This window comes from Schistosoma haematobium, chromosome 1 (assembly GCF_000699445.3).
Source record: "Schistosoma haematobium chromosome 1, whole genome shotgun sequence".
Taxonomy (NCBI): domain Eukaryota; kingdom Metazoa; phylum Platyhelminthes; class Trematoda; order Strigeidida; family Schistosomatidae; genus Schistosoma; species Schistosoma haematobium.
The window spans coordinates 2,341,127-2,367,276 of NC_067196.1; the positions used below are offsets into that span (position 1 = coordinate 2,341,127).

The 26,150-nt window shown below is 35.0% G+C and overlaps 1 protein-coding gene across 1 annotated transcript in view; it reads left to right on the forward strand.

Annotated features, from left to right (window-relative positions):
• The window catches only part of DOCK10_1 (Dedicator of cytokinesis protein 10), a 143,257-nt gene that overhangs the window by 89,082 nt on the left and 28,025 nt on the right, over positions 1–26,150 (forward strand). The window contains exons 31-34 of the mRNA XM_051210284.1: positions 1,286–1,432; positions 6,553–7,065; positions 9,203–9,555; positions 16,539–26,117. The gene's annotated coding sequence lies outside the window, so the exon portion shown is untranslated. The remainder of the gene's footprint in view (positions 1–1,285; positions 1,433–6,552; positions 7,066–9,202; positions 9,556–16,538; positions 26,118–26,150) is intronic.

The window sequence follows — 26,150 nt, forward strand, 5'->3', positions numbered from 1 at the left end:
ACACTCGTTGTTTACGTCCATTGTACACCGAAACTGAGATCACTCATACTTTTGATCCAGAATAATATGAGCTACTTAAATAATTTTCAGTAGCTAAGTTGTTATCATCAAATGTCGTTATTCTAGTGAGATATTTTCCTACGGGATAGGGTCGCTAACTCCATACCCAACCCTCCTCCTTTATCCGAGCTTGAGACCGACAGTAGCACCAGAGAGAGGCTTCAAGTGGAGCATTTTATTTAATGATATATTACTGCCTGAAGTGTAAATTCTTTAGTTATATCAAACATGATAGAAACTCTATGAATTATCCGTTACCCTTCACTATTTACTGCATAAACTATGTGATTTAATACAATTTTTAAATTTTTCATCATACCGATTTGTTTCCTGTTGAATACCTTCAACGATTGATCACTAAAACTTATTGCAAATATGATGATGACTTGCTTAAAGTCGTAGTTATACTACACCTGTCTTCAATAAAATATCGAAATGAAGGACTGAATAGTAGTTGGCGAGACTCTAATTTATGGACGACCTTTGATCGAATCTTAAGTGACCTTGAGAAATATTAGCTAATCAGCAAACAGTCAGTATAGAGTAAAAGTATATCATACAAAACCAAGGAAATAAAGTGGATACACTTCCTATATGTGGTTCAAAAACTTGTCAAGGTTAGAAAGAGGTTCAGAGGTTCTAAAATCCTGATGCATGTAGAAGAGAAAATCATTCATATAGTTATAGAATAATCGATCTTAGGAGCCATGATAAAGTCTCAAAAACTCCTTCAGCCTCGACCACATAGCTTCAATATTGTTTGTATGTACTTCAGTTGTTGAGTACACGAAATGCTACTTGTGGATAACGACACGATGTATATAACCAAGCCTATGTAGGAGTCTGTACGCTCTCCAAACATCCGTATATATTGTATTACCAAGATCTGTTATTTTATACCTGATTGATTCGTTCACAAATTATAGTCTCGCCGTTTTATTTGTTATAGCCGCTCAATTATCACGTTTTGTGTAAAGTTCCCTGAACGTTGGCGCCGTAACCTTAAAATATATTTAAAACGCTTCTGATTGACTCGTCCATCAATTCGAGTCTCGCCAAGTAGTCAGTCAATTATTAATTTAGATAGTACCACGATGAGTTCACTCCTATATCTCATATTTGGTTTACAAATGATTCATTTTTTTTAATTTTCACTTTCTCATCAATGTTTTTTTTCTCTCTAAAATAGTTTTCTACTTTTTGTTTTTTATAATTTTATTTCTAGTCAGAATTGAATCTATGTAAACCAAATGATCCAGTATTTTGTTCATTAATTGAAACGTATATATGTATATTATCTAATAATCCATCTGATTATGTAATACGTCATACATTTTCTGCATTACGTGTATTTATTAATCAAAATTCACAGGTAATTAATGTATAGTTTTTGATTCATTTTAATTATTATCTATGCTTACTATTGGTTGTAATTGATACATTTAGATTATATGTATCTTCCTATTGTTAATTCAGATTGTAATTGATCAATGTCATGTTGTAGATACATCGAGTTGAAGAGTCCCAAAATAAGATGAAACACACTTCAAACTGGATTCCATTGCTTCCCACTATCCATTTCAATAGTTAAGATCATGGTTCAATTGAAGCTAGACCACCATGGAAAACCTGGAAGCTTACTTACTTACTTACTTACGCCTGTTACTCCTCGTGAAGGAGTATAGGCCGCTCACCAGCATTCGCCATCCAACCCTGTCCTGGGCAATCCTTTCTAGCTCCGTTCAGTTGTAATTCATCGTTTTCATATCTGCTTCTATAATCCGATGCAATGTGTTCTTTGGCCTTCCTCTTTTTCGCTTCCCTTCAGGATTCCAAGTTAGGGCTTGCCTCGTGATGCAGTTTGATGATTTGCGTAGTGTATTTCCTATCCATTTCCATCGTCTTTTCCTAATTTCTTCTTCAGCTGGAAGTTGGTTTGTTCTCTCCCACAGAAGGCTGTTGCTGATAGTATCCGGCCAATGAGTGTTGAGTATCTTGCGTAGACAGCTATTTATAAATACTTGTACTTTCTTGATGATGGTTGTTGTAGTTCTCCAAGTTTCAGCTCCATACAGTAGAACTGCCTTGACGTTCGTATTGAAGATTCTCACTTTGATATTGGTTGAAAGTTGTTTTGAGTTCCATATGTTCTTCAGTTGAAGGAATGCGGCCCTTGCTTTGTCAATCCTCGCCTTTACGTCTGCATCAGAACCTCCTTGTTCATCGATGATGTTTCCCAGGTATGTGAAGGATTCTACATCTTCCAGAGTTTCGCCATCAAGGGTGATTGGATTGCTGTTCTCCGTGATGTATTTGAGGACCTTGGTTTTCCCCATGTGTATTCTGAGGCCTACTGATGAAGAGACTGCTGCTACACTGGCTGTCTTCATCTGCATCTGTTCGTGTGTACGTGATAGGAGGGCTAGGTCATCTGCGAAGTCCGAATCGTCCAATTGATTCTGAGCTGTCCATTGTATGCCGTGTTTTCCTTCAGATGTCGAGGTCTTCATAATCCAGTCGACTACCAGAAGAAAGAGGAAGGGAGAGAGTAAACGACCTTGTCTGACTCAGGTACTTACTTGGAATGCATCTGTCAGCTGTCTTCCATGCACGACCTTGCATTGTAATCCGTCGTATGAGTCCCAGATAATATTGACAATCTTCTCAGGAACTCCGTAGTGTCGAAGAAGTTTCCATAATGTCCTCCTATCTACACTGTCGCTTACCAGAAAAATAATCCAAACCTGGAAGCACTAGATGGCTATTTCGTATTATTGTAGGACTCCTCAACAGTGCGCATCCACGGCCTCGTTTCGCAGGATTCGGACCCAGGACCTATCAGTTACGCGCTCGAGCGAGCGCTTAACCACTAGATTAATTGTTGTCAGGCTGTTCAAATAGTCAATACCTCTCTATAGAACATAATTAGGCTAACAGACTAAGGCTCTTGATCAATAGTTATATAACGTGTTGTTTAGTTCTTAATACCGACTAAAATTTATAGACCTATTTATAAAGTTTAGTATACTTGTTTCATTTATCGCTTAACGAAACATTAAATAAGATTCATTTGATGTACACGATGTTATTTCAGTCACTTAACATTATCAGGAAGTTGTAGTGTCGCTTATTATTTTAAACCTATATAACTTATTCTAGCTTCTGGATAGGCCAATTTATCCATTCTTCTTGAGTCACGTTTAGACCTTGTTAGTTATTCACTTATCGACACTGACTTTTTATATGAGCGTATAGGTTGCACACCTTATTCTACTCACCACATATCTGTAGCTTATTTTTGTGTGACTATAAATATTGATTAACGCTCCACCGCGCATCATTTCGCTTCGCTCTTTTTTCTTTGTTTCGTTTCCCTGATTGCCTGTTCAGATCACTGAGTGCATGAAATATACATATACGAAATCCATTGTCGTATTCAGCTTATTTAATTCCGTTATGTTCAGTAACATGGATTAAATTGATAATAATATACGGGAATATTCAGGATGTGTATATTTCGACAGCAATCATTCATACTATGATGTATGCTACTTATATCCACATAAGTAATATAGAATGCTAGTCAGGAATAAAATGTCTGGCAGCAGAAAGTCGAGAGGGAAAGAATGAGAAAATTGAAGTCTGAGACGATTGACTGATATTTACAAAGGAACAATCAAATTTGAGAAAATTGATTAATATTCTACAAATGAAGTATTTACTGTATGATTCTTAGATTTTACTAGGAAATTCTGTAATTTTGTGTATTGAAATAATATTTGGTTATCCCCACTTGTATGTTCTCATTCACTACAATACAATCTACTTAGAGTCAAATCCTAGGTTACCCTCATATAAAGTCTTAGCGTTGATAAGTGAATAACTAACAAGGTCTAAACGTGACTCAAGAAGAATGGATAAATTGGCCTATCAAAAAAGTAGACTAAGTTATGTGGGCTTAATATAGTAACCGACACTACAACTTCCTAACAATCTTAAATGATTAGAAAAAAAAAATCGACCGATGCATATTTTTACCTGGTCCTATGTTGTAGTTAACTGACTGACGATAAACTATACACATTCTGTTGAGTTAGATGACAGAAAACTTTCATCTTGATTAGTTGATTATCAAGGACATGAAACAAAAAATACTTTGCAAACCTATCCAGTTTCTCCGTATTATCATCAATTAGAGCGGGAAATGACCATTCAATTGTATTTTCAAACATTAAAAATTGAAACAATTAGTCCCTTTGATAAATTTCGATAATGATATTAGAAGACGAAGACTATCAGAACTATGTGATATATTAGCGCAATAAATTTCGAACAATCTGGTCACATATATACTTGTTAAGAGCATATATATATATATATTTATATATAAAAGGTCAACTAGACTGGAAATAGGGTAATAGGAGATAAGGATAATGATAAGAGTAATAATAATAATAATGTAAATACAAAGCGAAACCTAATCACTCTGGTTAATAAGCCTTTTATTGAAACAACGACTTAAATCAGTCATCAATAAAACTTATTGCCCAGCAAAGGTCATCATCAAAGAAAGAACAAGGTGCATGGTTCATTCAAAACCCAAAGTACATGAAAACGATTGTGTCGCATCCCACTGTGTTTACCAATTTAAATGTGTGTGTGTGGTCACACATACATAGGGAGGTGTAATCGTGATCTCAACATTAGGGTGAGTGAACATGTACCCAAATGGCTTCAGAAACAAATACAATCAAGTGACCCAATAAGAGCAGAGGATAAACACCCATTATCCCTTTATTGATAAACATATAATTGAAACAGGTCACAATATTGATCTAAATTCAGCTTTTTTAGGGTTGTATAAAAGTATAAAAAGGCGTATACTAAGGTTTATGGGTTGGCTCCAGTATCCTGAAGGAACAAATGGTGTATGAACCAATCGGTGGTCACAGGTTACCATGGGACTGCGTCTCCTTACGATGCAGCCAGGCAGTACCACATCCCTCGCACAAACCAAATGATATTTGTGTGACGCATATGTATTTGGTGCCTCCTTGTACTAATATCTATGTGTTCAAATAAATTAATATGATTATAGTGTTATGACTAGTAACGAGTATATCTATTATTTTATTTGAACACATAAATATTAGTACAAAGGGTCACCGAATACATATACACCACACAAGTCACTTAATTTGTGTATGTGTGTGTATGTGGGCTATGATACTGCCCAGGTGTCCAAACAGAAATACGTTTTCATCCATGATCTTCACTTTGCAAGATTCGAACCCAGGACCTATCGGTCTCACACGCGAACACTTAACCTCGAAACTACTGAATTATAACACACAACGAATAAGAAAAATCTCATCAACATTGAACTAGTAAATTTATGAAAGTCATTACAAATATGATTTGTTAACTTTTCATGTTATAAACTGTTCACTTGTAGTAGTAAGTAGATTTGTCTGAGATGTGAAGAGTCAGTCAGTCAGATAGTTAGGACGTAGGACCAGGCACGTATATGCATTGGTGCAAGTTGCCATACCTCACTCACTGGCATAACAAGATGAACACCAGATTCATAGAAGTAGTTAATTCAGTGGTGGTAATATATAAAAAAAAGATTGCGTATAAGGATATAGTACACGAAGAAGGAAAGATATAAAGCGATTTTAATCTCATAGTTTAAGGGAAGACAAATAGTGTATACACCTACGCCATTGTGATCTATTCTGAGCCATTTCAGCCATGGCCTCCAACTGTTGGTTACAATAGTCACGCAAATCCCAACCATGTAGACTGCATCTACCAACATGGTTAAGACTAGAAGTTAGTGACTTCAAGCACTGATGCCACGTTTTGGTTTAGCCGCCCGTAACTTTCAAGAGATATATGGTTCATGGTAAAAGTTTCGAATAAATGTTTCTTCCCAGACTGAAACTTCTGAACAGAACACATCCATTGTTTCATCAAAGGCTACACATACAATCACGATAAGCTCGCTACTACTTTTGAATTACTGAGTTGAAATTCAAATGGTTCACATTCTCTATTTCAGTCAATTCACTCATTATACTTCTGGTCTCTCTTATAGCATGGTTATCGGCACAGATAATTTATATTTTATCAACAAATTACAGTGTGACCAAAATTTATGGACGACCTTTGAGTAACGCTAACAAGGCCTTGCGAGTGTCCACCTAATAACCTGGACTAAATGAGGATTATAAACCTGTGTGAAGAATTTGATTTACGATTTGCAGTTGATGATTAGAAATTAGATTTAAGGGGTTTTTATCATGAACTGACATCAGCTATAATGCCAAAACTCCATTTATCCAAATGGATGGATGAATTTCGCGCCAAAATCCGAGATCTATTATCTTATACGTGATGGGTTCGTCCATAAATTATAGTTTCGTCCAAATTACTTATTTTTATAATATTTTATGGCTTTTCTTTTCTTCTTTTGAATTTAAATTTTAGACTCTCTTCTCTGAATCAACCGATATTCTAAGCATGCTTTGTTTAGCTGGTTTAAGATGTTCTAATCAATGTTTTCTTTCATTATCATCGGTTATCTCTTCTCCATCATTATCAGTTTCATCAATACCACCACCATCACGAACAACAGCAACAACAACCGCATGCCCTATTTCCAACTCGACTGATTCCAATACTAATACTCTATCGGATAAAAATTCTCAAATATCATTTCTAAGTAATAATATTAATACAACGTCGTCTGACACAACAGCATCTATCAAGTATAAACCTCCAATACTATCTAGATTGAAAAATATTGAAATTAATGATACAAATCAGATTATATCAAATACTAGCCATTTTAATCATAGTAATGATTATGATAATAGTAATATGAATAATCAAGCATTGATAAGTAGACTTTGTCTAGATGCATGCGGTTTCTTATATCGTTTATGGAAGTGTAGTTTTGAAACACATCAACAAGTTGGATTTCATTGTGTACATTTACAGGTAAGTGAATATAACATTATACGATATATATATATATATATATATATATATTTGTTTGTTTGTTTCAGTGGTTGAGATCATTAGTCAATCGAAGCTAGACTACCATGGAAAACCTGGAAGCAATGGATGGCCGTTTCGTCCTACTTTAGGACTCCTCAGCAGTGCCCATCCACGATCCCTTCTCGTCAGATTCGAACCCATGGTCTATCAGTTTCGCGCGTGAGCGCTTAATCATTAGACCACTGAACTTTCGGGCATTCAACGGTATTAATGTCTAACTTCAACTAATCCACGAGATTGAGGGACACATCCACCATTGTCTTCAGTGGGCTACTATCTCACAACAGATCTGGTTGAACTCCACTGGTCACTGCTTCTCACTACAACTCCAGGAAATACCTCTTGAAGTCAGTCACTAATAAGCATATGTTGATGAACATCAGAAGAGTTTTTTGTGGGTATTATGGTGGTTGAGCACTCTCGCGCGAGACTGATAGGTCCTGGGTTCGGATCTCGCGAGGCAGGATCGTGGCTGTATACAGCTGAGGAGGAGTCCTACAATAGCACGAAACAGTCGTCCAGTGCTTCCAGGTTTTCCATGATGGTCTAGCTTCAATTGACTCATGATCTCAATCATTGAAATTATTATAATATCTACAGAAAAAACCTTCTGATATATGTTTATAATTGGAAAAATGATGAAACATTTGATATTTTAGTTGATAACTGGATAACAACCATTTCCCTATTAGTTGTGAACTTAAAGATGGATTTTTAATGTTCTTGTGAAATGTTATAACTGGTGGAATGTATTCATGTTGACAATGAGATCAATCATTATTTTATACGAAACATTGTCTACAGTTGGGGATTTAAAATATCGTTATTTTTCTAAATATAGTTCAACCGGATCATGTTTGCTTTGAAACTTCAATTGGGTGTGATTTTGAAGTTCTCTATGTTGTTTAATCGATGATGGGTTCAACAGAATAGGTTCAGTCAGTTTGTTACTCATAAGAAACATAGAAACTTGACATATATGTTTCGCTTCAAGTTTCCCCACCACATTAACACAGCCAACTAAAATGGTCAAGAAAAACGTTTGATTAATAACAATAGTAACAGTATCAGTAGAACTGAAAAACATATAAGGCATAGACAACATGATTCAAGAAGAATACATGAATTTCTTTAATAAAATGTAATGTTAGCTCTATCGAAGCGTCCAAGTCACTCAACTGAGTTACGCGCAAAACCAAAGTTCACAAACCAACGATTTGTCTACAATAGAGATTCTCAACTTTTGAAGTGTCTGTGGCGTTTAATGCGTTCTTTTAAATGAAACAAAGAGAGCTTCGATAGTGCAAAGAAAGCTGTGTCTAAACTTGATACCAGTTTATCAACAATCGAAACCCGAACCAAAAGTAAAACACTATGGAAACTGTTGTGTTTAAACAAATACACAAAACTGTAGATAAATGTTACAGTGATTTAGGCAAAGTAATTATGATGATTAATACGATAAACGTTATAAGTCTATGTAAATATTTCAGTATATGACACGATAAGCCTGCGTTACAACATAAGTATAAGGAAATTGCTGTGAACACAACTTTTTACTGAATTTAATCAAGTAGTATAAAATAATATGCAAAAGAGTTGTCGAGAAGCGATTAAGAATGTAATGTAAAATAATTTTAAAAATATAAGTAAAGGAATAAAATGAACGAAAACATCTAACTTTATTGTGATCGAATATGAATAATGTCGCCCAACGTATCCAATCTTAGGTCATGTAATCATACAAACCCGAAAAGAAATAGTTTGTATCTACCAACATAGATTAATCTGTAAGTTAGGGACCTTATGAACTAATGTCATGTCTTTCTTTGATTATCTTTAACTTTCTTTCAAACTACTCTTACATCATCAAAGAATCGTTCATCAATCCTTAACCTGTTTTAGTTTAATTTTATTAAAATAAAATTTGACTATGATGCAAATATGATGAATTGTCAATGAATCTTAGTTTATATGTTCACAACAATTCATTGATCTGGAATATTTGATTATGTTGACAATAGAGTAGTCAATTGTAATCTTTCTTCACTCTACCTCTCTTTTTCTTTATTGATAGACAATTATTGCTATATCAAAACTTGTAAGTGAACTAAGTCCCGGTTTTGAAGCAAGTTTAAGTCTTTTGCATAGTTTAGCACAAACTGATATGCAAAGAATTTCAGAATCAACTTCGACAAAGTCATTAACTACAACAGTAACAACAACATCGTCGTCATCATCTGGGAAGTTGTTTTGGACTGATTCAAATATTCGTTTATTCTTAGATGATATTGACGATTTAATTCATCGTATATTAACTGTATTAACTGCTACTGCTGAAATGCGTCGACATTGTGATGACCCTGAGCGTATAGTTGACTTACAGTATGCACTAGCTAAATCGTACAGTAGTAATCCAGCATTAAGACGGTAAGTTTTTTTTTCATTTTATTTATAAAGTTGTTTTTTTCTCGAATCTTCTGCGAAATAAACAAATACACTGTCCATCGGTATTATGCAACTTTGTGAATGTATAATGTACGCGATCACTTGAAGGCTTGGGAACCTTCACATGGTAGTCAATACTCACTGTCTCCTTCTTTAAAAAAATCATGGTTAATACCTCCATAAAAATTGGGTATTTATTAGATAGATCAGTTTTGGGTATAAAACTCTGTATCATTATTTACACTCAACTGCTGTAGAAATCCAACAGACGATTATACCATGTTACTTGATTGTTTGAACCAAGCGTCAAATTATATGGTTTTAGTGTGTTTAAGTAACGGAAGTGAAAAGTCTCAGGACCAATAGGTCCTGGGTTCGAATCTCGCGAAGCGGTATCGTGAATGTGCACTGCTACAATAGAACGAAACAGCCATCCAGTGCTTCCAGGTTTTCCATGGTGGTCTAGCTTCAGTTGACTCATGATCTCAACTATTGAAAAAAATATATAACTGTTCAATAATCATCTTTGAAAAGTATTCAGTATTTCGGAGCAAAAATTAGAAGTTATTGTTTAAATAATACTTGGAATTGAGAGGAAATTGGAAACATGTACGATGTAAAGATACATCAAAACCTCTTCCTTAAGATTGTTAACGATCATGCCATTTGTGCTGTATGAGGTCATGAGTGTGGTTGGAGATATGAATTTGAAGATATAGTATTCGGCGCGAAATCTTACCATTTTCATTAGATTTTTTGCAGTGTAGTAGATAACCTCTTCTTCTAGTGACTGTTATCATGCTGTTCTCTTGGCGACATCGATTCTTCATAAAAGTAGCTTTCTATATATTATTATTTTTCTGGGTAGCGTTTCTTTAGCGAGTTAGTTTTCTACGGGATGAGATCGCTAACCCCTATACCTAACCCTCCTCCTTTATCTGGGCTTGGCAATAGCCCCAGAGGGGTTCCAGGTGGAGTTTTCGATATATTAAGTCAATCAAAAGAGTAGCTCTAACATAAAACAGTATGGTAAATATACTGAGACAACTGGAGAATTGTAATCGTATACAATTACTGTCTTGGAATTCCTACCCATTGCCTTCTAGAGGTGGGGGTATTGTTTACAAAATTGAAAACACGAAAAGTGAATGTCCGGTGCTTTAACCGGATCGTTCGTTTAAGAGTACCCACGTAGGATAGTTGGAAAATCCTTATTCAGAACCAATGGTTCACATGGGCTCTAGGATCTTAGGAAAACAAATGATTTATCAACCTGTTATCAAGAATTATTAGTTTTAAGACTAACAACACTAAAATATTAATCGTTTCTATAATAATTGTTTCACATAAAATAATTAGAAACTTCACTGAGCTAGGCATTTTGGTTGTGTAGCGCTAACAAGTCAGCCTCAGAACAAATTGAACGGTTTCTTTGATAAGAAGTGTCGAAGTTCATTTTAACTTCAGAATAATATCTCGATGAAACACCTTGTCGACTGGTCCCAAATGACCTGGTACGGCCGACAATGGAGAGAGTCAGTTCTCCCTCTCTAAATGCTATCACATGACCATGCGTATACAGCCACTGCCACAGAAGTCCTACCTAATGCCTTCTCATAGCATTACTAAGGGTCTACCTAGGGGATTTGGAAAACTGTGATTCCAAACAAATGGTTTACATGGGCTCCAAGATCCTAAAGGAACAAATGGTATATGAACCAATTGTTGATCACTGGCTACTATAAGACTGTATCTCTTAATGTTGTTCCACTTCCTTATGGATTAGACCTGTAGGTTAAAGGTTCAAGAAGTGGCTCTCGAAGAAAACTATGTGCTTCGGTTTGAGCATCCAGGCAGTATTCCAGCCGTTACACAAATCGAATGATGAAATGTGACGCAATAGATATATATTTGGTGCCTCTTTGTACCGTTGTTTATTCTAAATGATGTTTACATGTCTATGTATGCATTTTATGCATATGTATACAGAGAAACCTGGTTGAATGTAACAATTTTGGTATATCAACAGAGTACATCAGTTCAACTATAGTATGCACTTTCTAAAATCATTTATTAACTAAACTATCTGTATTTATCTTAATAGACATATTAACATTTTGTATGCACTTTGAAATGATGATCCAATGTCATAGGAAATATAATTCATGAAAGTACATTCAATTTCACTTTCAAAATAAAAAAAAAAACATTCTTTTGTTGCTACTACTACTCTCCTCCCCCCTCATACTTCTGTTGTTTCAACAAAGTCAACATGAATCAATGTTTTAGTTATTAAAGTATACAACTTTGAATGAGTGCATAATACATTGAAGCTTTATATTGTATTGGCTGTAGTTATGTTTCTGTTATATCTTGTGACCGCCAATTAGAGAGCACTGACTTATCGGGTGTCGTGGTATGAAAGAAAGCTGCAAAGGACTGGCTTCTGTCGGTCCTTCACGACTCTCTGGTTGGGGTCTGAGAGATGGTGCTACACAGTGGCTAGAGACGTTATCAGATATGGCTCAGAATAGAAACCAGTGGCGATCCTGCTGTGACCTTCTTTTACTTTCTTCATAAAAAGTGGTTGTGTCTCCCTTACCTGGAAGATTTCTTCCGATTGTACCTTTGCGTTTCCTGATTACTAGCACATTACCTTACACCAATGTCTTCGTTATTGTTCTCTTTTTTTTCTATTTCTCTTCGAATTCTCATTGTTTTGTGTGGCGCATATATATTGGCGCTCTCTTGTACCAATATTTATGTGTTCAAATAAATAAACTGACTTATCGATCGGATCAATGACGCGTAAAACACGTGCGAGCAGCCTTGAGTCCTTATCGGTCCTGCTTCCTGCCTAGCCCAGCCAGTTGAGTCCAGAACACAAGTCTCAGCCTCTGAGATATAAATCAATATATTTCAAACCTACTGGGGTTTATATACCAGTCAAACAGACCACGACGTACCAATAAAATATGAAACAACATTTGTACAAGAATTAGCCAGATGTGACTGTGAATGAGGGAGGTAGTAATTAATATACTGGGTATAACTTAAGAATGGTAAAAACGTATAATAATAGTTTATGGGTCAAAATAAAGCTTACAATAAGAGGAATATGAATATGCATAGTTTAGTTACTTAATAACTATACAGTAGAGATATACGCTTAGTATTGGTCCGTAAATGGATCCCCAAAGTTACGTTTCATTATTCTTGTTGGGACATAACAGTTTCTTAAAACTAAAATCATCAATTCTGATTATTTCACAAATAAACCCTTAATTTAAAGCCTTCAAAATCCCAATAAGTAATGACTTATTGGATAACATTTTTGTAACTCATTTTCAACACTCGCTATACTAACTTTCTACACAACTTCTAAACTTTCAACAATCTATGAAGTTAGACATTAACACCGTTGAGTGCTGGCTCAGTGGTCTAGTGATTAAGTGCTCGCGCGCGAAACCAGTAGGTCCTGGGTTTGAATCTCGCATGGTCTGAGGTCGTGGATGCACACTGCTGAGGAGTCCCGCAATGGGACGAAACGGCCATCCATTGCTTCCAGGTTTTCCGTGGTGGTCTAGCTTTAACTGACTCATGATCTTAACCATTGAAAAAATCTATGGGACTATTTCTATAGAAAGCAATGATCAAAGAAATTATCAAACAAATTTACAGTTTAATTATCAACTAATCATTGTTAAATAGAGTTTTGTTGTGATCTGTTAGATTATGGATTATGCTTTTGCCTTATGAGAGTTCGAATTCATTACCTTTCTAAAAATGAAATAGACAACACCACACAGATCATGTTTTAAATTATAATAATGATAAACTAATGTTAACTTCGTTCCGCTGAGGAGGAGTCTCTTACCAGGATGAAACGGCCATCCAATACTTCCAGGTTTTCCATGATGACCTAACTTCAATTGACTCATAATTTTAACTATTGAAATGACTAAAAATCTCCACAAAACCCCTTCTGATAATATTGATTTATTTATTTGAACACATAAATATTGTTAAAAACGGGTATCGAATACATATATTCCACGCTAGTCATTTGATTTGTATTTGGGCTGTGATTCTACAGGGGTGCTCAAACTGAATCACGTGGTTTTCTTAAGGGACCACACCCGGATCCTTTGACTCAGAGGTCTAATCCACAAGGCAGTGGAGCAACGTCAGGAGATGCAGTCCCATGGTAGCCGGTGACCAACAATTGGTTCATACAGCATTTGTTCCTTCAGCATTCTGGAGCAAACCCATGTGCACCATTGGTTTGGAATTGGGGTTTTCTAAATCTCCTCAGTAATGCTATGAGAAGGCATTAAATTGGACTTCTGTAGGAGTAGTTGTATACTCGTTACCATGTGATAGTATTTATAGAGGGAAAGCTGATTTTCTCCACCATCAGTCGTACCAAGGTATTTGGGATCAATCGACAAAGTGTTTCATCGAGATATTATTCTGAAGTTTAAATGAACTCTGACACTTTTTTTTATCAAAGAAATTGTTCAATTTGTTCTAAGGCTTATTTGTTAGCACTACACAAATATTTTAATAATATTGGTCTTAAAACTAGGAATTCTTGACATTTTCATATACTTTCCCATAATAGTTTAGTTTACAGTCTAGGTAACAATGTATTGTAATACATAAACAATATCTATATATATGTACTAATCACTATCCATTAAAATCAATATGGAATCAGACAGGATAGTAGTCGAACAATGTTACATCACAAAATATTAGAAATTGAATCAATTAAGTTCAGAATTGTTGGTAATGATTGTAATTGGTTACGTAATACTTATCATATGACATTTTCTAAACTAAGTAGTTATTGGTTAGATTTCAATTGAATCTATGTTTAGAAATAAGTTTTTTTTAAAAATGTTATACAATTAAAAGAAGGTTTAGCCCCCAAATGCCCTGGTACGGCCGAGAGTAGGGAGAGTCAGCTCTCCCTCTCGAAATGCTCTCATATGGCCACGCGTATATAGCCTCTGCCAGGGAAGTCCTACTTACTGCCTTCTCGCACCAAAGGTGTTGTTCATGAAAATGAGAGGACGAAAAGCGAATGTCCGGCGCTTTAACCGGATTCCAAACCAAATCAATGGTGCACATGGGCTCCAGTATCCTGCGGGAACAAATGGTGTATGAACCAATTGTTGGTCACCGGCTTCCATGGGACTGCATCTCCTTATGATGCTCCACTGCCTTGTGTGTTAGACTATTAGGTCAAAGGCTCGGGGAGTGGTCCCCTAAGAGAACCACCTGCTTCGGTTTGGGCACCCGGGCAGTATCACAGCCCTCACACATATCGAATGAGATTTGTGTGGTGCATATGTATTTGGTGCCTCCTTGTACTAATATCTATGTGTTTAAATAAATAAATAAATAATAAGTAAGTCATGGATACAAGATGATTGGATACCAAAACAAAAAGTGAAAATTACCGTTATTATATGGCTTAAATAAAGACAATGATCACTTTATAGCTAATAAGGTGAGTGATTCGACATGGTAATACACATTGGATTGGATTTTAAATGATTACAGGGTATTGACTACTGCTTATTTAGAAATCAGTATTATCAGGGTAGGTTAAGTGTAAGGACGAATTGTCGTACTGCAACCCTTTCAGCGGTTTATGAACTTCAATGAATAACCATTATTGATTAACGTATCAGTCAAGAGCTTCGTCTCTACTTCAATAGTACCACTAGTACAAATACGATTGATTCTACTGAATAAGCCCTTTATTTATTTAAACACATAAACATTGGTACAAGGGGGCACCAAACAGATATGCGCCACAGAAATCATTCGATTTTTGTGGGGGCCGATATACTGCACGGGTGCCCAAATCGAAGCAAGTGGTTTTCTTAAGGGGCCACACCCCAAGCCTTAGACTAGAGGTCTAATCCACAAGGCAGTGGAACAACATAAGGATATGCAGTCCCATGGTAGCTGGTGATCAACGATTTATTCATACGCCATTTGTTCCCTCAGGATACTGGAACCAATCCATGTTCACCATTGTTTTGGAATCAGGGTTCTCCAAATCGTCTAGGTGGATCTTCCGTATCCACCAACCCAGTTAAATCGCCGGACATTCGCTTTTCACCCTCTCAATTTCGTAAAAAACACCCTAGTGGCAAGAAGGCAATGAGCAGGACTTATGTGGCAGTAGCTATATAGGCGTGACTATGTGAGGGCATTTGGAGAAGGAGAGCTAACTCTCCACACTCTCGGTCGTAGTAGGGCATTTTGGGACTTAGGGAATAATGAATATGTTATCATGACTGAAACAGTTTGTTTAGTTAGTTTGTTGTACAGAACACGTCTGTCACTTTTCACTCATTCAGTAGGTGAGTATAATTTTCATTGGAAATTTCATTCAATCTCTTTGACTACATTTGTATTTTTTATTCATAATATCAGGCTGGGCTACATAGACATAGTTCATAGAAGTCAGTTGCAGATTATTTCTCATGCTTGACTTAAATTCTCTAATGAGATTTACACTAATATAGAAGATTCATCAACTAAATGAATGAGGAAATGAACGAAAGTAATGAGATCAACACACCTATTGAAAACTAAAAAAATATTATGACTAACTTCAAATGTTGTCATTAGTATATGATTTAACAATAAACCATCAACGTATAACTTTTTAGATGGCCTTTTATTCGATTTGTGCAAGGACTGGGATACTACCCATGTGCTCAAATCGAAGTAAGGATGCCCAAATCACCAACGATTATCTTTTTAAATGACTTTTTATTCGATTTGTGCAAGGACTGGAATATTGCCCATGTGCTCAAATCGAAAGAAGGATGCCCAAATTGTCAATGTAAATGACTTTTCTTTTCTCTATTGAACATTTCCCGTTTTTAAGCATTTCCTATTCTAATTAACATTTATTATTTATTTTTTAATGATTATAGTACATGGTTAGAAGAATTAGTCAAATTACATATGAATTCAAGAAGTTTCACAGAATTAGCTATGACTAAATTACATATTGCTGCATTAATGGCTGAATATTTAAAACGTAAAGGTAATTCACTTATAAATTTGTATATACATTTTTACCAAAATATATATATGTATCTATGAGTTTACCTTCAAAATAATCGTTCGAACTCAGTTTATCTTACTTTCTTACTTACCTGCTTACTTACTCCTGTTACTCTTCGTGGAGGAGTGTAGACCACTCACCAACCAACATTCTTCATCATACTTTATACTGGCCAATCCTTTTGATATCTACTTCCAATTCTCAACTCAATGTATACTTTAACCTTTCTCTTTTCTGTTTCCTTTCAAGATTCCAATTGTATCAATTAAAAGATAATAACTAAGTTAATGAATGAATTCTTAGAGTAGCTTTCAAATAATTCGATTTATTTTTAATTTCTATTCATAGATATGAAACAATTTAATCTGGTAAATTTTCGTTTCCCCTTTTGATCTTTACAATTCTCATTTGATGTGTACATTGTTTGCTTAATACGTTACTACTATTGTTTCTTTAATTCTTATCAGTATAAGGGTTGTGGAGATTGTTAAGTTATTGATTGAGATTATGAGCTGATTGATGTTAGATCACCTGAAAGCATGTGTCGGGTAGAGACAAATATCTATTTCAGTACAATGGAAGATGGTCGCGAAATTTGGTGGTTTGTTTGAAGTTAGACATTAACACCGTTGGATATTGGCCGAATCAGTGGTCTACTAGGTTGAGCGTTCACGCGTAAGACTGAAGGCCGTGGGTTCAAATCTCATGAGCGGAATTGTGAATGCACACTACTGAAGAGTCCCACAATAGGACAGAACAACTATCCAATACTTCCAGCTTTTCAATGGTGGTCTAACATCAATAGACTCATGATTTCAATCATTATCTTCAATTCTTGGTTGAATGAAAATTGATTGTTATCACTTAATCACCTTGAAACTTCTCAACAGTTCACATCCACGATCCTACACATGGAACTCGAGCTCAGGACATTCGATTTCACACGTGAATATCTAGCATTCAATGATGTTAATGTCTAACTTTAATCTATTCATGATGTTGTGCAACCGTTTATACATGATCTGAAATGGATAACTTTCTCATATCCAATATCACTTGAACTTCATTGGTTATAGTTTCTCACTAGGACTACAAGAAATTCATCTTGAATCTAATCTCCAATGGGGGGGGTGATGTTTAGTAATTGTAATATTTTCATAATTGAATTCACTGATCGATATTGCCACGAGTTGTATTATGTCATTATGGTGTAATCAAAATATTCAATATATTGATTGAGATGTTCAATATTTCAGTCATACATCACAATATGCTCACATATATATGTGAACGTATTGTGAATAGTGAGACGAAGGACAATTCTATTTCAATAAACAATAAGCATCAACTAGAAAATTTGAGAGAAAGAAAAAAATTCTCTGCCTTTCTTTGTTTTTATCAGTTTAGGGGTTGTGGATATTGTTAAGTTTTCGATTGAGATCATGAACCGATTGATGTTAGACCACCATGGAGAACCTAGAAGCACTGAATGGCCGTTTCGTCCTATTGTGGGATTCCCCAGTGGTAGTGCACATCCACGACCCCGCTCGCGGGATTCGAACCTATGGCCTTCAGTCTCTCACAGCGAACGCTCAACCTACCAGACCACTGAGACGGCATCCAATGGTTCATGATCTGAATTAAAAAACTTAACAATCTCCACAACCCCTAAACTGATAATTACCATGTGTTCACTAGTAACTAGCTTCGTGAGAAAATTCTCGGAGTTCTAATGAGAAGCCGTGATCAATGGAGCTAATCCGTGTCGAGTAGAAACAGGTATCTACCTTAGTACAATGGAAGATGGTTGCGCAAATTTTTAGATTTTTTGTTTTTGTTTGTTTGTTTGTTTGTTTTATTTTGTTTTGTCAAATGTTTATTATGTTGAATTTATTGATTGTAAACGAGAAAACGAGAGAAAGAAAAAGAATAAACTTTGTCTAATATAATGTAATCATATTTACTTTTTCATTTAGGTATTTTAGATTGTAAGTTAGTTTTGTTTTAATATTTATACTTGGTGCAAAATTAGTTTGTACATTTGTTTGTTTGTTTATCCTTTTGTTTGTTTGTTTGTGTGTGTGTGTGTACATACGCACACATCTATTACATGATTATTTATTTGCATAGATGCACTACTTATATTACCAGACTACTCATTTACTGACTTATACTCAATTACAGACACATACATATACACACACACACACACACGAGCATGCATCTATTTTGTTTACATGTACACTAGATGCATATTTTATTTTGTATGTTGATTATCTCATATGAAGTATGTTTGTTTATTGAATCAAAGGGTATGTCTGATGTGATAGGTAGCGAAGGGGGGGGTGATACGATCTTCTTGATATTGACAGAGAGAGAGAGATTCTAATGGAATGTTTATGTATGTTTACATATGTGATTACATAATCTATGTATATTTGTATTACATATAGATTGAAATGTAAATGAAAAGATTAAATGATGGTTAGAGATCATAGTGTTCTATTGTTAAATTTAATGACATTTAAAACAAAAACAAGCCAGAAACAAAAAAAAAGTGTTCCCAATTGATTGTTTATTTAAATAAATATCATACTCTCAAATTTTAACTTGTATGTAAACAAAAACACTGTTGCATACCGACTCAGAGTGGTCTAATGGTTAAGCACTCGTGTGCGAGACTGATAGGTCCTGGGTTCGAATATCGCGGCGGGGGGGGGCGGTATTGTGGATGCGCACTACTGAGTGAGTCTTATAATAAGACGAAACGGTCGTCCAGTGCTTCCGAGTTTTCCATGATGGTCTAGCTTCAATTGACTCATGATGTCAACTATTCCAATTACTAAAAAAGAAACAATCAAAGAAAAAGATAAAACACTCTAAAGAAAGAAAATACTTTTCTTGTCCATCGAATTTATGTTTTCACTATATTAGAAAGTGATATTAAACTAATCAATATGTGTATAGAAGAATGAATGTTGTTTATATGTGAAAGAGTTTTAATTCAAATAATCAACTAGTCATTATTCCATTATCTTGATCTGTACTCATTTGTATAAGGTAAAGTTATGAATCTTCATTGATGGAGGAAGTTACTAAGACATGTATTATGTATATTCAACCACTCCTTACTTCAATATATAATGGTAATTTGAGAAGATTGAAAGAAAGCTAGAGTCGCCCAAACCTGACGTCGATGAATTTGTTAGTTGTCCGTTTGAGATATATCAGTTAGTGTAGACTGTTTGATAATAGATCTAAAAGATTATTGTATTGGATGACATGATTCAGAATTGATCACAATGAGGTAGATGCATTCACTACTCTTATCCCATTAAACCTTCGATTTTTAAAATTGTTTTATACATTTCATTCATCAAATTCATTCATTCTTTTCATAGATGAATTCATGAGTCCATTGAAGCTAGACAACCATGAAAATCCTGGAAGCACTGGACGCCCGTTTCCTCCTAGTATGGGACTCTCTCAATAGTGTGCATCCATGATCTCGCTCATGGGATTCGAACCTAGGGTCTGCACACGAACGCTGAACATTTAGACCACTGAATCGACTCATGAATTCAACTAGTGAATTACTAAAATCTTCACAAAACCTCTATCTGAAAACAATCATTCATTCTTCTTAAATCATATTGTCTATACTTAATGTTTTCTAGTTCTGCTTATACTGTTACTATAGTTATTAATCATTTCATCTATCTATATTGATATGATATAGTAACTTGTTCAGATCTACCTTTGTTCCAATTTCTTTAAATTAAGCATTAAGATCATCCATTAAACACTATAACATATTTCATACACACTACAGCAATACTTACTTTAGACATGTGTTCACATAATTGAATTGATCTATTTTAGTATAGAATTAACCGGAGAACCATGTAATATTCGATCATTTTTTATATTTGATCATATTTCCTTGAAACAAACAAAAAAAAACTGGATCAGATTGGATCCTTTTAGTTTATATTAGTGAATTATCATCTTGTTTAGATTAAACTACAATGAAAATTATTTAGTATAAATATATGTATCATTTTAGACATCTTATCTGTGTATATGCATGTATATCTTTATTGCCCGACCAAAACATGGCACAAGTCCATGAAGTCACTGACAAGTGGACTGAGCCATATTAGTAGGTGTAGACTACCTGGTTGGGGTCCGCGAGATAATAGCAACCGATGGATAGAGACCCTGAATGACATGGCTCAAAATCGTTTGCAATGGCGCAGGTGCATCTACTCTTTGTGTTCTCCGAAATTCTAATCTTCTGAATTCTTCATGTCCCTTTTTTTTCTCTTTCCAAATTTATTTCACTGTATTATACTCTTTAAATAACATATTCAAACCCTAAACTTTCCGATTACTGCTTATACTCTTACTACCTTTACCACTACGGGATTTGAATCGACCACTGCATCTCTGTGCTAATGTGGTGTGGCAACTCGAACTGATGTACGTACGTACAAAGTTCTACGTTGTTACTGACTGACTGCATATCTTTATTGATTTAAACAAGTAAACATTGGTACAAGGAGGTACCATAGATATATTGCGCCAGACTTTATCATTCGAATTTTGTAAGAGCTGGTATACTGCCTGGACACCCAAACCAAAATAGGTGGTTCCTTTCGACAGCCACTTCCCAGAGCATTAACTTACAGGTCTAATCCATAAGAAAGTGGAACAACGTTAGGAAATACAGTCTCGTAATAGCTGGTGACTAACAACAGGTTGTTTTTTAGGATCACAAACCATTTGTTTGGAATCAGGATTTTCCAGCTATCCTAACTGGATGCTCTTAAATCAACAACCTGGTTAAAGCACCGAATATTCACTTTTCGTATTGTCAATTTCGTAAACAACACTTCCACCTCGAGAAGGCAATGAATAGGAATTCCCTGACAGTTGTTATATACATGTGGCCATTATAGAGGCAACCCAGTTTTCGCATCGGCCATTCACATTTCGTTCTCTTAATTTCGTAAACAATATCCCTTTCACGATTAGGCAGTGAATAGGACTTCTATGTTAGTGGCTGTGTATATATGGCCATGTGAGAGCGTTTCGATAGGGATAGTGAATTCTCTTCACCCTCGACTATATCAAAGTATTTAGGGGCAAATTCATATTGTTACCTAATAAAATCCTTTTCTTCTATTTACCTTGGTGTAGATTTCGTTTGTTAATATCACTAATTTTTATTCGGTAATTTTTCAATCTTTTTACACTTTACTACTTCTGTGTTATGGATTTTGAATTGCAATTGATTCATATGTATCTAAATTGGAACTTTTGATTTACATCGAATTCATTGAATGTTTTGTGTATACCATTTGATTATGATGCATGTATTACTTTCTTTCAATGCACACTCATCTTCTAATACCCGTCGTGTATAGGGGAATCAATCAACTATTTGGTTAACTAATCGGTTAATGTGCATTTGAGATGTTTATTAAATGAATTTTTAATGGTGACTAAATAATGAACACTTTTTTTACAGATTTTCTTAAAGTAGAATGTATTAACTCATATTACCCTAAAATGTTTTGGGACTCTATTTCCAATCATAGAATAACTAACATTCAACTGAAGAGTCCCAAAATAGGACGAAACGCGCGTCAAACTATCTATCGTTGCTTGAAGATGTTTGTAACTTAAGTCACTATCGAGGCAGTCAGCACAAGATGCACATATACCAACATAAGACTGATCGATTGCAATCCTAAATAATAAAGGGAAGATACAAGTATAACAACATCATCTGAATAACCAATACTGTGTTTTTATTTTATGCTAGTCATTTGACATTTGAAAGACAATACTCAGTTATAAATAATATATTTTCGTTGTTTAGATCTTTTCATGAATGTGTATTACACTACAATTGATTAGTCCATGCACGTATGTCCAGTTGACAAATGCCAATTCAGCAGTAACACTCTCTCTTGATTCAATTTTCCATCTCTACATCAAACTCTCAAGTTTAGTAAATACATAATGGCTAATATATAAAGGCATCTTCATAACTGCTAGAGTTGAAGCTATCACGAGTTCACTTAATCTGCGAACGAGAAACAAGACTCAGTGACCAAAAACCATTTAAGATATTTCCCAAGTGGGAAATATAACATGAAGGTGACAAGAGTGCCTTTGGCGCGAAAACAAAGAAATTCAAATTTTCTAAATAAAATTATAAAATTAGGTCCTTTTCCAAGTAACTTCTAGGGATCTAACATCCCCATCTCTACATCAAACTCTCAAGTTTAGTACATGCATAATGACTAATATATAAAGGCTTGCTCATACATAACCTTATCAGAATGAAATCTCTTATTCACCATAACTTAGTGATAGAATGTTTATAGTTAAATATTGATTCATATATTCATTTCTATACTTATGAAAATAATGACCCCCTTCCGTCCGTTTTTTTTATTGTTGTTTTAGGTGAATTTCCTCAAGGATGTAATGCATTTAAAACAATTTCATCTAATATTTACATAGAAGAAAATGGATTAAAAACAGATTCTACAGTATTAGAAATTTCTTATACACAAGTAAATATATCAGAAAGGGATTGTGTTTATTTATTTTTTTGTGTGGATATTATAGGTAATTTCAATAGTTCAGATCATAAATCAATTGAAGTTAAATCACTATGGTAAACCTGAAAGCATTAGATGGCCATTTCGTTCTATTACCGGACTTCTCAGCAGATTCGAACTCAGAACCTATCGGTCTTGCACGTGAGCATTTAACTACTAGACCACTGAATTGGTATCCAACGGTGTTAATGCCTAATTTCAACTTCGAAACTCGTGGGTGGGATCGTGGATGTGCACTGTTGAAGAGTCCTGCAATAGGACGAAACGCTCGTCTAGTTCTTCCAGGTTTTTCATAATGCTCTAGCTTCAATTGACTCATGATCTTAACTATTGAAAAATATACGTTTATTTATCGTTTAGTAAATACAATGAAGCGTTCATATAATTATTGTAAATTTATATACTACTGAAAAGGATTGCTTAGAATAGAGTTCGACGAACAATCCTACTTGAGCGGTCTATATTCTTACCTAGGAGAGTTAACATGCGTAAGTTAGTAAATAAGCCATATACTATATTGATAATTAGGTGAATTTTCTCTGTGTGTCGTTTTTTAACAAAAAGCAAATGACTTAAGTTTTAATGAGTAAGGTGAATAATCTACGTACGTATTATTGCGTCCATCTTTTTTTGCATGGTCGATCATTTACACGAATTCTCACGTTCCAAAAATCTTCAAACTAGAATATCAGAAAGTGTTACAAGGGGGGGTCTTTTTAACACAGAGAATGTTTATAAGTTATGAGTATTCGGTCATACTTACTTTCAAAACATTGCTTGCGTATGTTATGACTACCGAGTGAGCTACAGCAAAGTTAAACGAAGTGTACTACTAGCTGCAGATGACAAATCGATCGATAAGGTGGTGAATTTTTATTCGTGGAGGTGATCAAGGCATTTATTATGTAAGCCTAATTAACTACCGCTTTCGACGACTCGTGTTAGCTGACATAGGAGCAGAAATAGGTTGAAAGAAACTTAAAGGGGCAGTTAAATCAAAACATGGCATCAATTTATGTTTGTTGAACTGAGCTGTATAGGTAAGTACAGAATACCTAGTTAGGTGTTCTTGAGTGTCGTAGCTAGTTGTTGGCGATGTTGATTGAAAGGTTTCAGAATCTGTCGTAATAGCCCAGGTGTAACTATTCTTTTTCTTCTCTTAGACCCTGAGTTTCATGTTATTTTATAGTTGAATACCGTTAATTTGGCCATCCCTGATAATACTCCTACATTAATATTTATCTTACTAACTTCATCATACTTCGCTTTTGCGGTGTAGAAACTTTGATCAATGATTATTTTTGCTAGATTAATCATTGCTCATAACATTCTGACATTATTTAGATTCATAATTTACTCTATTAGACAAGTAAAATGCAATAACACTATATTCGATCATTTACTAGTCTCTAATAGGTGTACTTTACTAATATGTTTTCTTTACAAAGTTGAATAATAGATTAATAGTTAATTTTTAACGGTTGAGATCAATTGAAAGTCAATTGAAGCTAGATTAACATGAAAATCCTGGAAGTACTGAACGGCCGTTAATTAGCCCTAATTTCTAATCTTTACAATGATATTTATTATTATTTATTTGAACACATAAATATTGGTACAAGAGGACACCAAATATATATGCGCCACACTTTTGTGTGTGGGCTGTGATACTGCACGGGTGCCCAGACCAAAACAGGTGGTTTTCTTAGGAGGCCACATCACGAGCCTTCAACCTGAAGGTCTGATCCACGAGGCAGTGGAGCATCGTGAGGAGATGCAGTCCCATGATAGCCGGTGACCAAAAATTGGTTCATACGCCATTTTTTCTCTCAGGATACTGGAGTCCATGTGCACCATTGGTTTAGGATCCGGTTAAAGCGCCGGACATTAACTTTTCGTCCTCTCATTTTCGTGAACAACACTCCCACCACAAGAACGCAGTGAGTAGGAATTCCCTGGCAGAGGCTGTATACGCGTGGCCGTGTGAGAGTATTTCAAGAGGGAGTGCGGGCCCACCCTACTCTCAGCCATATCAGGGCATTTGGGGGCTTACAATGACATGAATGTCCTAATACAAGAATACATTCAAAAGTTCACAATTACCATCGGCTTCAGTACTCATCTTATATATCCTATCTAAGTTACTATCTGAGTATTGTATCTCTCATTACTTGTTTCAGTTCCAAACATTGATTGTTTTCTCATCTACCATTATTTTAATTCAATTTGTAAGGGGAATTGTGTTATTCTTTCTTTTTGGATAGTTTCTAATGAATTCCAACTAGTCTTGGTTACTATATCTATATCCTGTACAGATTACTCTTCTATAATCATTATGTCGTTAATATTTGTAGAATATTAGATGAGTTTTGTGAATATTATAGTAATTTCAATGGTTAAGATCATGCATACTGTTGAGGAGTCCCACAGTAGGATGAAACGACTGTCCAGTGCTTCCAGGTTTTCCATGATGGTCTAGCTTCAATTGATTCATGATCTTAACCATTGAAATTTATAGAATAGATATGATATTTATCTTTTTTTGTTTTTAATCTTCACTTTTCTTTAAGGAGAATTTATTAACAGATTTGAATGAAGCTGCATTAGCCCTAGAATCTGCTGGTTTATATGAATGTATACAACCTGTGTATAATTTAATTTTACCAATATATGAATCTAAATGTCAATATATGAATTTAGCTCAAATTTATCATCATATTGGTCGAACTTATGAAGCAATAAATCGAATTGAATCTTATGGACATCGATTATTTGCCGCATATTATCGTGTTACATTTCATGGTCAAGTAAGTTATGTTTCGATAATGATATTAGAAGAC